Source organism: Callorhinus ursinus, unplaced genomic scaffold (assembly GCF_003265705.2).
Source record: "Callorhinus ursinus isolate GAN/ISIS: 27379988/994484 unplaced genomic scaffold, GSC_fseal_2.0 scaffold4, whole genome shotgun sequence".
Taxonomy (NCBI): domain Eukaryota; kingdom Metazoa; phylum Chordata; class Mammalia; order Carnivora; family Otariidae; genus Callorhinus; species Callorhinus ursinus.
Genome location: NW_027397066.1, coordinates 104,941,708 through 104,957,783, shown reverse-complemented (window position 1 = coordinate 104,957,783; position 16,076 = coordinate 104,941,708). Strand labels below are relative to the sequence as shown.

Below are 16,076 nucleotides of genomic sequence, written 5' to 3'. Positions count from 1 at the left end.
TCACCCACTTGTGCATATCTGGCAATTCTTCAGGGATATCTTTTTCCCCTCATATCTACTGGAATAAGTATATTCAGAGTAATTTATAGGTTAACATGTTGCATACATTCTTATATGTACTACTATAACATTTCAACTGTAAAACAATATCTAGAAAAATAATCAGTAAGATCATTAACAATAATAGCTAAAACAAGAGCAGAGTTAAAAGGCCTAATATATATATATATATATATATATATATATATATATATATATATGGCCTTGTGTACATTTTCAAGCTTCTGTGCTTGAAAGCTAGGCTTGTAAAGCTAGGAATAATACTATCATTTGTAAAGCAAGGAGTGATACTATCTGTGTAACTACCACACAGATTGCTATAAATATAAAATGAGTTAATATATAAGAAATAGTGTGCTCTGTAGAATTCAGAACACAATGTAAATGTCAGGTGTAGTTCATGATGTTGAGAAGCACCTGGGCAGAATAAAGACTATCTTAAACTGGTAGTTTTCAGAGATGATGGATGGCTACAAACTGGGGCCAGAGGAATTGAGAGCAGTATGAAGATAATAAGCAGAGGGAGTAGAAAGAAAGCTTTCTATGTTATGTTCCTGCAGAACTCTCCTGCATTGCCCTGGGGCAATTTTCACCTGTCTCTTATGCATAGAAATCAGTGATTATTCTCAGGCTACCAGGCCAGTGTTACCATGATCATAACAGAAAATCAGACTCTACTGGGGAGAGTTGGTGAAAACAGGCAATATGATAAGCCATATGTAAGTATTTTCTTCTCTATTAGAATGTGCTGTTGTTTCTCCTGAGGGTTTGAAGTAGATCCCTGAGCAATAGAGTTGTCTGGTGGACAATGGCAGCAAAGATGGGTAATTCAGTGTCTAAAGGATACAAAGGCTCTCTGCCCATGTTTCTTTACCTCTGGGCTGTTTAAACTCACTGTTCTCAGCATAGATTAGGGCTTTCTCCTCTACTGCATGACTCTTATGAGAGCAAGTACCTGGCATCCCTAGAGAAAGATGGGTTTGTAGCAAAAATATTTTTCACCATAAAACTACTATAAAAGGCAAGAAAAAGAATATCCTCTGAAGTAGTATTGTTGAAATAGTTTACTCATGTATTTAAACTAATCATGGTAAACTATTTCAAATTAAAATTATTGGAAAGATTTTTTTAATTAATATATCACCATATATATGGTGAACTCCAAGTAGGTCAGCCATAATTATGAAAGGTAATACGATAAAATGGTGTTCAATATGAAATGGTGTTCAAACCTATTGGTAATGAGAGGAATGGAAATTTAAATAAAGGCTTTCACTTTATACTGTTTGATTGTCCAAAATTAGAAAGTTGGCTAACACTAGTGTTGGTGGGGATGTGGGATAATAGAAACTCATATACAGCCAATGACAGTATATTCTGGCTTGAGTAATTTTGGAGAAAATCATAGCATTGATATGCCAAATTATTGATATACTCTATGTCTAACCCAGATATTCCATTCTTAGGTATTTATCTATGAGACATGTTCACACATGTTTATAAAGTGCTCAGGGTTGCAGAAATCCTCGTGAGGGTGAAGAGTTTGGACAGAGTACTGAGTGGAAAAATGAAGGAGAGGTAACTGTTATACTGCCACTGATGTAAATTAAAATATATGTTCACAAACAATATAAGTTTATCAGGAATGCGTGAAAGCAAAATTAAATAAACACATTTATGATGCAAGAGGAAGAAAAAAAAGAAACTAAACAAGACAACAAAGAGATCAATATTTCTTATTGCTGAAAGTAAGGTAATGTTCAGGCTTGGAATAGATCTGTGATATGATCTTGTCCAAAATTCTCCATTTTCTGCTTAAGAATTATTGTTTTTGCTCAGAAGATGTAAGTGACTTGCTATGTAGGGGTGAAGCAGCAACACGCACACAGATTTACTGGCCCTTAATCTCATATGGTCTCTTGATCACACAACAATCTCCTTCCCTCTCATTTTCCATAAGAAAATCCCTACCTTGTTTTGATATACATATCATACCTTTAAAATTTTAGATTTATTGGGGTGCCTGGGTGGCTCAGTCGGTTAAGCATCCAACTCTTGATTTTGGCTCAGGTCATGATCTCAGGGTCATGATTTCAGGGTCCTGAGATGGAGCCCTGCCTCAGGCTACGTCACTCATCAGGGAGTCTTCTCAAGATTCTTTCTTTCTCCCTCTGCCCCTCCCCACTAAAATAAACAAATCTTGAAAAAAGTTTATATTTGTTTTGCTTGAAAAAAGCTTTGCTAAATGAGAATAGGATCTTCATATGCAAATAATGAAAGTAAAATGATTAGAAGATTTGCTTATGTAACTATTTGTATTTTTGCTTATGTTTTCTTAAAGTCCATTTCAACCTGCGTTTATATTAAACAGTTTATTTTGGTAACTCAAGACAAAATTTTGTAAGGAAAGATTTCTTAACAAGATTTCAGTTTTATGTGTGAATGCATGTATGTGTGTGTGTGTGTGCACAAATATTAATTTAGCTAAAATACCACAATTTTACCCAATAAAACTAGGAAATTTAAAAGTGCAGAAAAAATAAGCTGAAATCAATATGATACAATATTAATAATAAAATATGTCAATAACATAAAATATCAGTATGGCATATCGATTGGAAATGTGTAGATTGCAAAGACCTAGATTAATAACAATGTTGAAACTGTAGAGGAATTAATATTCAAAATGTGCAACTTTTTCCAATATAGAATATGATTCAAACCATTTCCGAACACTTCTCTATAAGAAGGTGAAAGTTCAGGAAGGAATTTAATATGAAGCTGATTGTGGTTAGAAAACCAGGAGCTGACCTTATTTTTCTTGAAAAAGCAAAAGCAAAAGGGATCCCAAATTTTACCTCTTATCCAAAACCTAACACCTAAAGCAACATTGTGACCTCTTTAAAGTTGCCTGGGGACATAAACTCAGAACGTATTTGCAAAATGGCTTTGTAACTGAAATTTTAATATCACTTTCTAAGCAGATTTACTCTCCTTGGGTGTCCAAAGAGTGCCACAGTGACTTTTAGGCTATGAGTTTCCTCCTGATGGGGTCCCAGAACAAAGTGGGAGGGCTTCAGACCACAGACAGTAAACTCAATTTTCTCCTCATTTTGAATAAGCAGAATGACACATTGTAGTGAATAGAAGATGTTTCTAAATTCCTCGATGATGAGAACTGTACCCCTACCCTAGTCTGTCTCATTACCCTAAGTTAGGTCCCATGGGAAACTCCATTAACACTCCAATATTACCTATATCTACACATTAATATACAAATAGCAATCTAAAGGCCAAAAATTCCCCATAGCTGAATCTAGTGCAAGGCTCCAGAGTTTTGGCAACCACAGATTCTGATGGGTTCATGAGTCTGCTATTGGGCAAATGGTATTTTATTTCTTCTTTAATTTAAAAACTCAGTATCGTAGAACTATTTTGAGCACACAAACTCACTTCACCTTTGTAAATTCTCTTCTGAGACAGGGCAGTCTCCCTTTTTTTGATGCTAGTTTTTCAGTGGGGAAACAAACCAAAACCAAAACCAAAACAACAACAACAAAAAAATACACTGTATTTCTTCATCTCAGTCCATTTCCTGGTATTGGCTGCATCCAAAAAAAACAGAGTGGAGCCACCACAGAAAAGGCTTTTGTACTGGAATTCCAAGTTAGGCACAAACCAAAGCCTCCTGGAAACCTTGTGGGAAACAGCGTTCTCTGAAGTTTCCATTCTCAAGACCTCAGTCCATCATTCGAGTCAGCAGGTGATTCAAGACCATGCATTACTGATTATAGTTTAATTATTATTTTAAAAAGAGGTCCATCTTTATTTCCTTGGACATATTGTTATAACAAATTTGTTTCTCAAAAGATATTGCTCCAAATTTAACCATTTCTGAAAACACAGAATTCTCTTTAATTTTCTTAAGTGTCTACAACCACAAAATCTCTAAAAACATCATAACCTATACTTGTTACATCTCAGTTTGGTGAAGGCTTTGTAATAATGGGGGCAAATGTTGAATTCGCATTTTAGTTTTATATACTTTTTTTTTTTTAGTATATGGGAGCAGAGAATTACAGACCTTGTAGAAACCCAGGATAAAGATAGAAAGACTGCCAGGTTGTGTGGTGAACGGGGGCCGACTGAGTGCTCACTCTTGATGCAGGGATCCTTCCCTGGGCAGATTTAGTGCCCAGCCATTTTGTGGTCTTCTCTAAAGTCCTTGATTTGACCTGCATTCTTTTCCTTTGCCATGTCCATCCTGCCCTCTCAGATACTCTTTCGCTTTAAGACTTCTACAAAGACAGGCAGTATTTCCCAATTATTATTCATACCTGGTGTCTCTGCACAAAAAAAAAAAACCCACAATCACCTTTTCATGTGTTAAAGATTTTTAAATTTTCTGGTAATCAGATAGGACTAAGTTAAATGATGAACTTTGAAGCACTTCCATTATGTGACATTAGTAAAATCCTGATACTGTTCATACTTTGTCAGTCTCACGATCTTTCTCCCTTTCCTGACCCAACCTGGAGATTCAGTCTGAGCGAAACATTTCTAGGGTTAGCCTGGCCCAATTAAATGCCAGACCAATTTCCTCTACCAAATTGTGTTTTTTTTTTTTTCTAGATTTTCATCTGCATATTCTCTATTGGATCACTTCCATCAGCATTTTAAAATGACTCACTACCTCTCATTTTTCAGAAATCCTTTCTAATCATATCTTTCCAGTTACCACCACATTTAACTCATAAAGTTCTCTGCTTAAGTTACCTGCATCTGTTTCCTTACTTCCCACTTCATTTAGCCTTTGATCCCTTCAGTCTACTGTAAGTGTTCTTGTTAAAACACTGGTAAAGTCCAACATGGCTAAATCCAATGTAGAATTTTTAATTCTCTATAAACTTTCACAAGTATTTGGAAAGTTCTCTCTGTCCTTCTCTTTGGGAAAACTCTCCCTTTTATTGCCTCATATGACACCATTTTTCTTGGTTTTTCTTCTATATCTTTAACAGTTTTTTTTTAAATTTTTTTATTGTTATGTTAATCACCATATATTACATCATTAGTTTTTGGTGCAGTGTTCCATGATTCATTGCTTGTTCATAACACCCAGTGCTCCATGCAGAACGTGCCCTCCTCAATACCCATCACCAGGATAACCCATCCCCCTCCCCCCTCCCCTCTAGAACCCTCAGTTTGTTGTTCAGAGTCCATCATCTCTCATGGTTCATCTCCCCCTCTGACATACTCCCCTTTTCTTCCTCTCCTGTTATCTTCTTTTTCTTTTTTCTTAAAATATGTTGCGTTATTTGTTTCAGAAGTACAGATCTGTGATTCAACAGTCTTGCACAATTCACAGCGCTCACCGTAGCACATACCCTCCCCAATGTCTATCACCCAGCCACCCCATCCCTCCCACCCCCCACCACTCCAGCAACCCTCAGTTTGTTTCCTGAGATTAAGAATTCCTCATATCAGTGAGGTCTTTAACAGTTTTTTTTCATTTTTCTGTTCCATTTTCCATCCTTTAAAATCTTTGGATATTTTCAGGTCTTTACTCATTGCACACCCTTATTCAAAACAAGCATATTAGTTCCTGTGTCTTAAAAATACAATCTACTTTTGGAAACTTTCCAATTATTATTTCTCTCTGATTTTTCTTCCGACCTCCATTCTTATAGCTAAATGGTAACTTGACATTATCAATTTTGATGACTAATAGACATTTCAAAATTCAGATGCCCCAAATGGCACTCTTGACCTTCCCCTTCAAGCCTAGGATTCTTCTAGACTTCCCCCATTTCAGTAATTGACATCAATGTTATGAACGAACAACCTGGCAATTTCACTTTCCATTGCCTATCTTCCACCTCACAGTTATCTCCGAGTATTGTTGAGCTCCCTTCCGACACATATATCAAATCTTTCCATTCGTCTCCATTTTCACTGCTTTCCCTCTAGTCCACATCATTGTCCTTGCTCCTCTGAGTTATTGTGCTAGCCTCCAAATGGCCTTGTCATGACTGTCCTTGCCTCTGTCTAATGAACTTCTCACCCAGCAACTAGAATGATCTTGGTTAAAAGCAAAGGTCAGGTTAGCCCTAGCTTACAAATATTCAACTATTTCTGATTGCATTTAAAATAAAATCCCAAATCCTTCCCATTAGCTAATCATTTGTGCATGATCCAGCTGTTATTTAATCCTCAGTGCTCATTTGTAGCTACTCTCTATCCAAGCTTTCTCTGCATCAGCCTGATGGTTTTTTTTTTTCACTTTTGGCACAATTCAATTCAAATGTTTTTATTCCTGAGGACCTTTGTACCTTCTGCATTGAAGAATCACCCTGGCTCTTCACCTATTAAGCCCCACTGTTACACAGTCCATGACTCAGGATTTCCCTGACTCCATAGTCTAATCTACATGGCTTTGGCTATTACTTTTTATATTACCTTCAGAGGAAATAACAGAGCTAGCATTAATATGTTTTCTTTTCTTGGATTCCTTATTGCCTGTCTTACATACCGGGCCAGGGACCATGCCCATATTTTTCAGTGGTATACACTCAGTATAACCTCTATGGGTTTCAGAATTTTTGTCCAACTTTTTTTTTTTTTTTTTTTTTTGGGTCTGTGATATACATTACTGCCGCCTTAGTCTACTTCAAGGCCTTCCTAGCCTTACTATTTAAAAGTTAAGCACTTTACTGCACATCTTCCCTCTCTCGCTGCCATTCTCATCCTTCTTATCCTTGAAATATGATGTTCAGCCTGGGTAAGGCTTTTGGTGACGGTAACTCCAAAATTACTGTTGTATGGGCAGTGGCTGGGTGTGTATGGCTAATTTTAACCAGATCCTTTTGTTGTGGACAGTAATGGCCAAAATGAGCAGCAGAGTTGCACGCAGCATTCCCAGTCACTGATACCATCTGGAGAGCCCTAAGGGAAAAGAAAACGAGAACCAGAGAGTTGGCATGTGCTGAAAGTTGCCTCCTGACACTAGAGGCAGAAGCCAGCATCTGTCCAGAGGTCAAGTGATCACATAGTCATCATGTTGTGGAATGCACTTTCTCTTTATGAGCATGCCCCCTCTCAAAAAGAATAATAATACAGTAAAACAAAAACACCACAAAAAACTCCTAAAAATCTCAGTTAGCAAGTAGAAGAGAGATGATTGGAAGTCAGGAATTAAATGCCAGACTGCCAGTACTGCAGGTAACCCTTACTGGGTGGGGATAAGGGGGTGGATCTATTTCTGGTCCAGAGTTTAGGCTCCTGTGTAGGACCCATGTTGTTTCTGTAGTGCTGGGGTGTCTAGTGTATTCTTATTAACCTTACATGAATTTGTTGGTTTATGCACTTATTCTAAGTATAATTCTAGTTCTGAGCTTTTATCAGAGAAGAGTGTGTGTTCCTTAGTGTGTCCTGAAAATTGATATATTTTTAATAAACCTGATATGTTTTTAATAAACAATAAATATCTGTGTGGTCCTCTAATATTATCTAAGTAGGACCTCTGTGTCTGCATCCTTCCTCTGTTATCCAAGATCCCTCTCATTATGACACTGTGGTGAATGATATGTGAGGTGTTTATAGCTGTTTTAGTAAGAAGAGATCATTTTCTCATAGTAGAAGAAATGGAGTCTATCATATTTCCGTGACACAGAATTAAAAAGCAATGCACACACAGTGGCTGTAACTTGGAAATTCAGTCACTTTGTTAACACTACAATATAGATTACATAAATACTATAATAATTTGCTATGTGCGGTTTTTGAAGTGATTATATAAAGCACTAAAAATCCAAACTCATAATAACAGTAATATTTCTATTAACAGTTCAAGCTATCCTTTTTTTTTTTTTTTTAAGTAATCTCTATGCCTACTGTGGGCTTGAACTCATGATCCCTGAGATCAAGAGTCACATATTCTACCAACTGAGCCAGCCAGGTACCCCTCAAGCTATCCTTTAAATAACAATATACTTGGCAGGAGGATTGAAAGTGTTTTTGCTCCTCTAAGTTAAATAATTGCTCATGATACTACCTGTTTTAATGCAAATGGGAAACCAAATACATCTATCCGCCATAAATATATATGGGTCAATTCCTCACTTTCTTCAGGACCCTTCTGCAATTTACTTATCATTGAGAATTTCCATGTAAATCATATTTAAATTATCACACACCCAATCTGGTATGCCCTATGCACATTACATTGCTTTCCCTTTCTACATATCACATAACACCACACCATTTGACATAGTAATATGCTTTTGTTGCCTGTTTCTCTACTAGCAGAATGTGAGCTTTGTGAGGATGGGGCATTTATTTTGTTTTGTATTATATCCCTTGATGTAAAACAGTGGCTGAGATTTGAATAGACATTTAACTAAAGAAAATAAATGAATGGCCAATAAACACACGGACAGATGTTTGACATTAGGGAATTACATTTCAAAACTAATCATTAGGGAAATGCATTTCAAAATCACAAAATACCACTTCACACTAAGTAGGACAGCTATAATCATGATGACATAAAAAGCAAATGTTGGTGGGATGTGGTAAAATTTGAATTCTCATACATTTCTAGTGGGAATGTAAAGTGGTACAATGGTTTTGGAAAATTGTTTGATAGTTTCTTAAAAAAGTTAAATTTACCATATGACCCAGCAATTTCATTCCCTAGGTATATACGTAAGTGAAATAAAAACATATGTCCACATAAATACATGTATATTAATGTTCATAGCATCATCATTCATAAGAGCCCCAGACTGGAACCAACCCAAATGTCAATCAACTAGTAAAGATATAAACAAAATGTGCTATATCCATAAAGTGGAATACGATTTAGCAATAGAAAGGAGTGCATTACTGATACATATTACCACATGGGTCAACCTGGAAATACTATGCTAAGTTAAAGAAGCCAGGTGTAAAAGATCCCATATGTACAATTCCATTTATATAAAATGTTCAAAAAAGAGACAACCCGTTGAATAGAACGTACCTAGGGCTAGAGGTGCACTAGAGATGGGCAGAAGAGATGTTTGGAGGGATGAAAACATTCAAAAACTGGCCTGTGCTGATTTTTGCACAACTCTGTAAGTTCACTAGAAATAATTTAATTTTACACTTAAAAGAGGTGAATTTTAAGGCATGTGAATGAGACTTCAACAAAGCTGCTTATAAAAGGGACTGATCTACAAAGTAGGACCTCAGTATTTGTTTAATTGAAAAATAATTAAGTAAGATCCTTACTCAGTAATGATTACAACCTCAGAAGCAAGAACATATGAAATTATTTGACTGTGTGGCTATGTATATAAACATATACAAACAAAAATGTACTGTATAAATGCAATGTGTGTGATATGGGTGTGTATGTGTGTGTATATGTGCATGTGTGCGTGTGTTGTATATATATGCATTTCCACAGTCTCAGGAAACCACTTACAATGCACGAAGCTTTAGAACCTAAAATATACGAGTGATGTTTTAGATGTGGTTGTTAATTAGGAAAAAACAAGTCAAACTTTCATTACCACAGTGGATTCTAGAGAGAAGAGTTTTGGCTGTGCACCGTCCCCTTGTACAGTCATTATGGTTTAAAGGATCAAGGTTTAATGAGGAGGGGCTTCTGTAGTCTTAGTGAAGTAGTCAGATGACCGGAAGGCTGCTCAGATTTGATGGTCTGCTGGACACAAGCACATGAGGCTTCTGCAGAGTCTCACTACTGTCTCTCACAGGGTCCAATGCTCTCTTCCTCTTAAAGGTAGCCAGGAACACTCAAAGTAATTATTTCTAATAATATTGGAAAATGACATCTGTATATAGCATCCGGAAGCTATTCATGCAGCAGAAAGGCAAAAAAAAAAAAAAGTAGCAAGCTGAATCTATAATGGATGCTCCCATAAAGTGGACATCTATGAAAGAAGTTCTGTATGACTTTTAAAATAGAGACTGGGTTTTAAAAGTAATTTTCAATAATGGAAGCTTGCTTTGTGACTTAAACTTTAACATTAAATCCTTTCATTGAAAAGATTAAGTCTTGGTTTTTCCATTTCAGAAATTGTTTCAGGTCTCATCATTTCCTCCACAAGAGGAAACAATTGGATTGGATCACCTTGTTTCAGCTTATAAATATTAACCATTACTTTTCTCCTGAGTATCTCATGGTCAGCTAACAGTCTGTGCTTTGAACAGATTTATGGAACCAAAGAGCAGGGTTGTGAAGAGAAACTACTCTGAGAACAAATGGTCAGGTTCCTGTCCTCGGCTGCCCCTCTGGTGTGAAACCACAGCAAACTGAAATAAATTTTCATCCTTTACTGTCATATGTAACCAAAAATAAAAATAGTACTCAGAGAAAAGTAAATGAACAAAAAGTTCATTTAATTTATTTTGAGAAAGAAGTAGGATGGTTGAAAGAAAGAAAACCACTTTCATGTTATCTGAACATTTAGGCTTTGGTAGTGGACTGATTTTCCAAGTCACATTCCCCTGAAATAAAACCTGGAGGGTTTGCCATGTGTGGGCAGAGCTATGTCAGTAGTAATGAACTGGTCAAGGATATTAAAATATTCTTCTTTTCTCAAGCTGATCCAAAGACTATCTGCCAAAATTTATTAATTGGATATTTGCTCCCCAAAGTATTTACATACCTGCCAAAAGTGCTTTTGAAATTTTTGGCATGAGTTAGTGTGGATAAAAAGAAATATGAGCTGTAAAATAATAAAAAAACTTGAAAATAGCAGCTAAGTGTGTTTGATTTCTTTATGAACAGCCAATACCTCTATTATTTAAAGTAATTTGAATCCTTTAAAAACGATATGTATGGAGTACAGAGGATTAAACAACCGCAGGAAACCTATCATAACAATATCCCTTATGTTCAAGATTTGCTACAAGAAGGGTCCATTTGTTATTCATAGAAGAGAGTTTAGTTATAGATGTATGAAATGGAGCTCATTATTAGGTGATTTTATTTTTCAGAAATCATGTGGCATGAAACCAAAGAAAAGCATCAGAGAAATCTGCTAATATGTATGGAGACATGAGCTCTTCAGAGATGAGTATAACAAGAACATGTATTAAAGTTTTTCTTAAAATTATAGAACGCTTAGAGAAAATTCTTACAGAAACATCTATAAGAAAAATAGTTTTGGCTGGTATTCAAAGTGGCAACAGTTCTGAGTCTCTATCTACCTATACTTCCCCCACCTCATTATTATTCATTCCTGTGTAATAAAGACTTACAATATGATATAAGGTTTTCTTTATTCCGAATGTATCTAAGTTGTTTTTCACCTGCTGACTTTAAAATATTGGAGCAATTTGACTTAAATTTTCAAACTACTCAACGCAACATGAGTTCATCATGCTCTTTACTCCCGTTCTGTGAAGAGGTCCTCCCCTGAGTTCAAGTTTTTGTAATCCCTGGTGGCTAGAAGTTGAAATGCCAAAGGAGATGATGTACATTTATAATTTGAGAAAGAATTTCAGCTCATGCAATGACTTCTAAATTTCAGTTTGAGGACTGATGTTGATCTATGATGGTGCTTTCTATCCACTATATGACAATGTGGAAAATAATGTGGTGATTATTAAAGGTAGATTCTAAAGACTAACTTTGAGTGTACATATACACATATATACATGTATATACACACACACATTGATGTGGCAAGGGTTAAAAGTCTGTTTAATGAAATGATGGTATCTATTAAATATTTACTTAATTCAATTTCTTAATGATTGAATGATCTTAATGTCCTGCTCTGACAAAATTAAAAGTTAGCAATCTGAAGATGGAAATTCCTTCAATGATCCACGAAATCTCAAATTTAAGAATCAAGGGGTTAGAGAAAGCTTAAGCAAAATTGAAAAATACAAGTCTGTACCTTCCCTGTGCTACCCCACATTTAAAACCTGTCAGGTACACTTTACTCCAACCTTTGATTTCAAATCTGATGGATTTCAAAGGTAGCACATTTTAATTAAGCTTGCTGCAGTATCAGTTTTATTCAATTTTTCCTCTCCCAGGTTTCCTTCAAGTTAAGAATGAAAAGTGAAGTTAATATATTTTACAGCAATTAAAAGACTTCTAGGTGCAAACTAATGTGTTGCTTATAAGCCGTATATCAATAATTATCATATCTAAAACCCGTGGGCATGTCCCTACATAGGATGGTGATCTCTCCCCAGAGGAATCGGGGAAAGGAAAATGTGGCACAGGCTGTTCTTCTGACTGATACCTAATCCCTTGATTCATTTAAGACTATGCTTCCTTCAAATATTTAATTTCTTTATTCATCAAAATAATTTACACTTAGCTCTATAGCTGCATCAGACATTAATTAAGGGTTTCATGTAATTGAAGGAAATAATTATTTGGGAAAATAATTTCTTTTTCTTTTTTTCTTTGTTTTTGTTTTTTTTAATCCAATCTGACAATCTGACATTTTATAAAATTAGCCACTTTAAAGTGTACAATTCAGTGGTATTTTTAATATATATTTTTAAATTTAAATTCAATTAATTAACATATAATGTATTATTAGTTTCAGAGGTAGAGGTCAATGATTCATCAGTCTTATATAATACTCAGTGCTCATTACATCACATGCACTCCTTAATGTCCATCACCCAGTTACCCCATTGCCCCAACCTCTTTCCCCTCCAGCAACACTGTTTCCTATGATTAAGATTCTCTTATGTTTTGTCTCCCTCTATGATTTCATCTTGTTTTATTTTTTCCTCTCTTCCCCTATGATCCTCTGTTTTGTTTCCTAAATTCCACATATCAGTGAGATCATGATTATTGTCTTTCTCTGATTGACTTATTTCGCTTAGCATAATACCCTCTAGTTCTATCCATGTCATTGTAAATGGCAAAATTTCATTTTTTTTGTTGACTGGATAGTATTCCATTATATATATATATATATACCACATCTTTTTTATCTGTCGATGGACATCTGGGCTCTTTCCAATAGTTTGGTTATTGTGAACATTGCTCCTATAAACATTGGGGTTCACGTTCCCCTTCAGATCACTACATTTGTATCTTTGGCGTAAATCCCTAGTAGTACAATTGCTGGGTTGTAGGGTAGCTCTATTTTCAACTTTTTGAGGAAACTCCATACTGTTTTCCAGAGTGGCTGCACCAGTTTGCATCTGCACAACAGTGTAAGAGGGTTCCCTTATCTCCACATCCTCGCCAACATCAGTCGTTTCCTGACTTGTTAATTTAGCCATTCTGACTGGTGCGAGGTGGTATCTCATTGTGGTTTTGATTTGTATTTCCCTGATGTTAAGTGATGTTGAGCATTTTTTCATGTGTCTGTTGGCCTTTTGTATGTCTTCTCTGGAGAAATGTCCGTTCGTGTCTTCTTTTTTTTTTTTTTTTTCTTAAGGTTCTCAGGATTTATTGTTTTCTAGCTTTTGACGTTATCACTATTTTTGTGTAAAATACCAATGAGTTTTATAAGACCCCCCCCAAAAAGAGAGAGAGAGAGAGAGAGAGAGAATAGTCATTTTAGGAGGAAGTTGACAAATATTTCTTGGCTTGCAGAGACAATGAGTTCTTTCAGAACGCTCCTCCAAACCTCGCCTGCAGCAGTTCCGATTAGGTGCGGGACTGGGTTACTTTCATGGGGTCACAGCCCACCTTTCTAAGACAGACTTAAGTAGCAGCATGAGAACGGGCGGTGGTCGATTCTGGATTTGTTTTAAAAGGGGGGGGGGGTCAATGCAAACATCGGTGGCTCCAGAAAGCAAGAGGCAGTTACCTGCGAGAACAGTGCTGGCGTAAGAGAAGCCGTGGGGAGAGACGGGCTCAATATTCCCAGGGGGCTCGGGTCACTGCCCGTGATCACAAGGATGGGCGCCATCTCTAAGCCTTTGGGTTTCTTGGATCTTGAGGAATTACTTGTTTTGTCCTTTCCCAGCAAAGCTGAATCCTGGTCTTGAGGCTCCAGTGACAAGTTCTCGGGAAGTTCCATGGGCTGCGAGGCCACGGACCCGATGTCGGTGTCGATGTCAGGGGTGGGGCTCAGCGGTGGTGAAGGGGTCCTGGGGGGCTCCTGCACAGAAGGGGAGGCGGAGATGGGGGGCGTGGCAAAGGCGGGGGTGCCGCCGGCTGCAGAGGCCGGGGCTTCCAGGGAAGGCAGTCTGGGGGAAGCCAAAGTCCCCAACGCCTGGAGCGTTTCTTCTGGAGACGGAGAAATGCTTGGGCCGGCTGACAGGGCAGCGGCAACAGGTTCAACTGGCAGCTTTTTGGAAGGTGTTGTTACGAATTTGATGACAGACGGTGTTGGCTCCTGAGGCGGCTTCTTGTCTGCCAGCTTCTCAGCTGGACTCTCAATCTTTATAGGTTTGAAGAGCTTCTTACTGGAGGAGTTCAAAGAGTTGAGAGTAAAGGAAGAATACAAGCCGGAGTGTATGTAGTCATTGCGGCTGGAGGCCCGGGCCCCGGGCTGCTGGGGCTTTTCTCTGCCCCCGCTCTCGGGGTCCCTGCAGCTGCTGCCAACTTCACCGCAGCTCACGGCTTCAGAGTCTCCCTCAGTCCTGCCCACGGTCAGTGGGTCCATTTTCAAAATCTCTGGGTAAGACACAAACTTGTACACAAACTTCTGACCATTCACTTTTTTAATGATATTCTTTACATAATAGTATCTGAGGGCTCGGCTGAGTTTGTCATAATTCATATTAGGCTTGTTCTTACGAATCCCCCAGAGACGAGCCACCTCTTCTGCCTGCAAGAGCTTGAACTCCCCATCATTAGAGGTCCAGCTGATCATGTGCTTGTTCTGAGGCTCCTGTAGGAGCTGAAGGAGGAACTGCCACAGGGTGATAGCACTGTCCATAGCAATGAGCGAGGCCGCGCGCGGGGCTCCCTCTGGGTCTCCGCCTGGAGCGTGATGCTTCTCTCTGCCCGCCGCCTTCTCACGCTGGGAGCTCGAGGACGGCGTGGCAGCCGCTGCGACCCCCGCGGCGGAGCCGAAGAAGGCGGCGGCGGCCAAGCCGAGCCCGCCGGGTGCCCGCCCCGTTCGTGTCTTCTGCCCATTTCTTGACTGGATTGTTTGTTCTTTGGGTGTTGAGTTTGATAAGTTCTTTATAGATTTTGGGTACCAGTCCTTTATGTGTTAAGACATGTGTAAATATCTTCTCCCGTCTGTCGGTTGTCTTTTGGTTTTGTCAACTGTTTCTTTGCTGTGCAAAAACTTTTTATCTTGATGAAGTCTCAATAGTTCATTTTTGCTTTTGTTTCCCTTTCCTTTGGAGATGTGTTTAGCAAGAAGTTGCCGTGGCCATGGTCACAGAGGTTGCAGCCTGTGTTCTCCTCTAGGATTTTGAGGATTCCTGTCTCACATTTAGGTCTTTCACCCATTTTGAGCCTATTTTTGTGTGTGGTTTAAGGAAATGGTCCAGTTTCATTCTTTTGCAGGTGGCAGTCCAGTTTTCCCAACACCATTTGTTGAAGAGACTGTCTTTTTTCCATGGGATAGTCTTTCCTTCTTTGTCAAAGATTAGTTGACCATAGAGTTGAGGGTCCATTTCTGGGTTCTCTATTCTGTTCCATTGATCTGTGTGTCTGTTTTTGTGCCAGTGCCATACAGTCTTGATGATTACAACTTTGTAATAGAGCTTAAAGTCTGGGATTGTGATGCCACCAGCTTTGGTTTTCTTTTTTAATATTCCTTTGGCTATTCAGGGTGTTTTATGGTTCCATACAAATTTTAAGAATGTTTGTTCTAGCTCTGCGAAAAATGCTATTGGTATTTTGATAGGGATTGCATTGAATGTGTAGATTGCTTTGGGTAGCATAGACTTTTTTTTTATTTTCAGCCAAAAATGTATTTATACAAGAAAAAATATACATATGATCAAATCAGAAAAATATATATGAATCAATGTTGTTTACACTGCAATATTAGAAATGAAAACAACAATAAAAATCATACGGGCTATTAAAAATCATTAGAAATTTTTTTATTTTACAT

General features: G+C 37.7%; 1 pseudogene; it reads right to left on the bottom strand.

The window, feature by feature from the left end:
• Nucleotides 1-13,564: 13,564 nt before the first annotated feature.
• LOC112826120 (ETS domain-containing protein Elk-4 pseudogene) lies at nt 13,565-15,086 on the bottom strand (annotated as a pseudogene).
• Between the last annotated feature and the right edge of the window lie 990 nt (nt 15,087-16,076).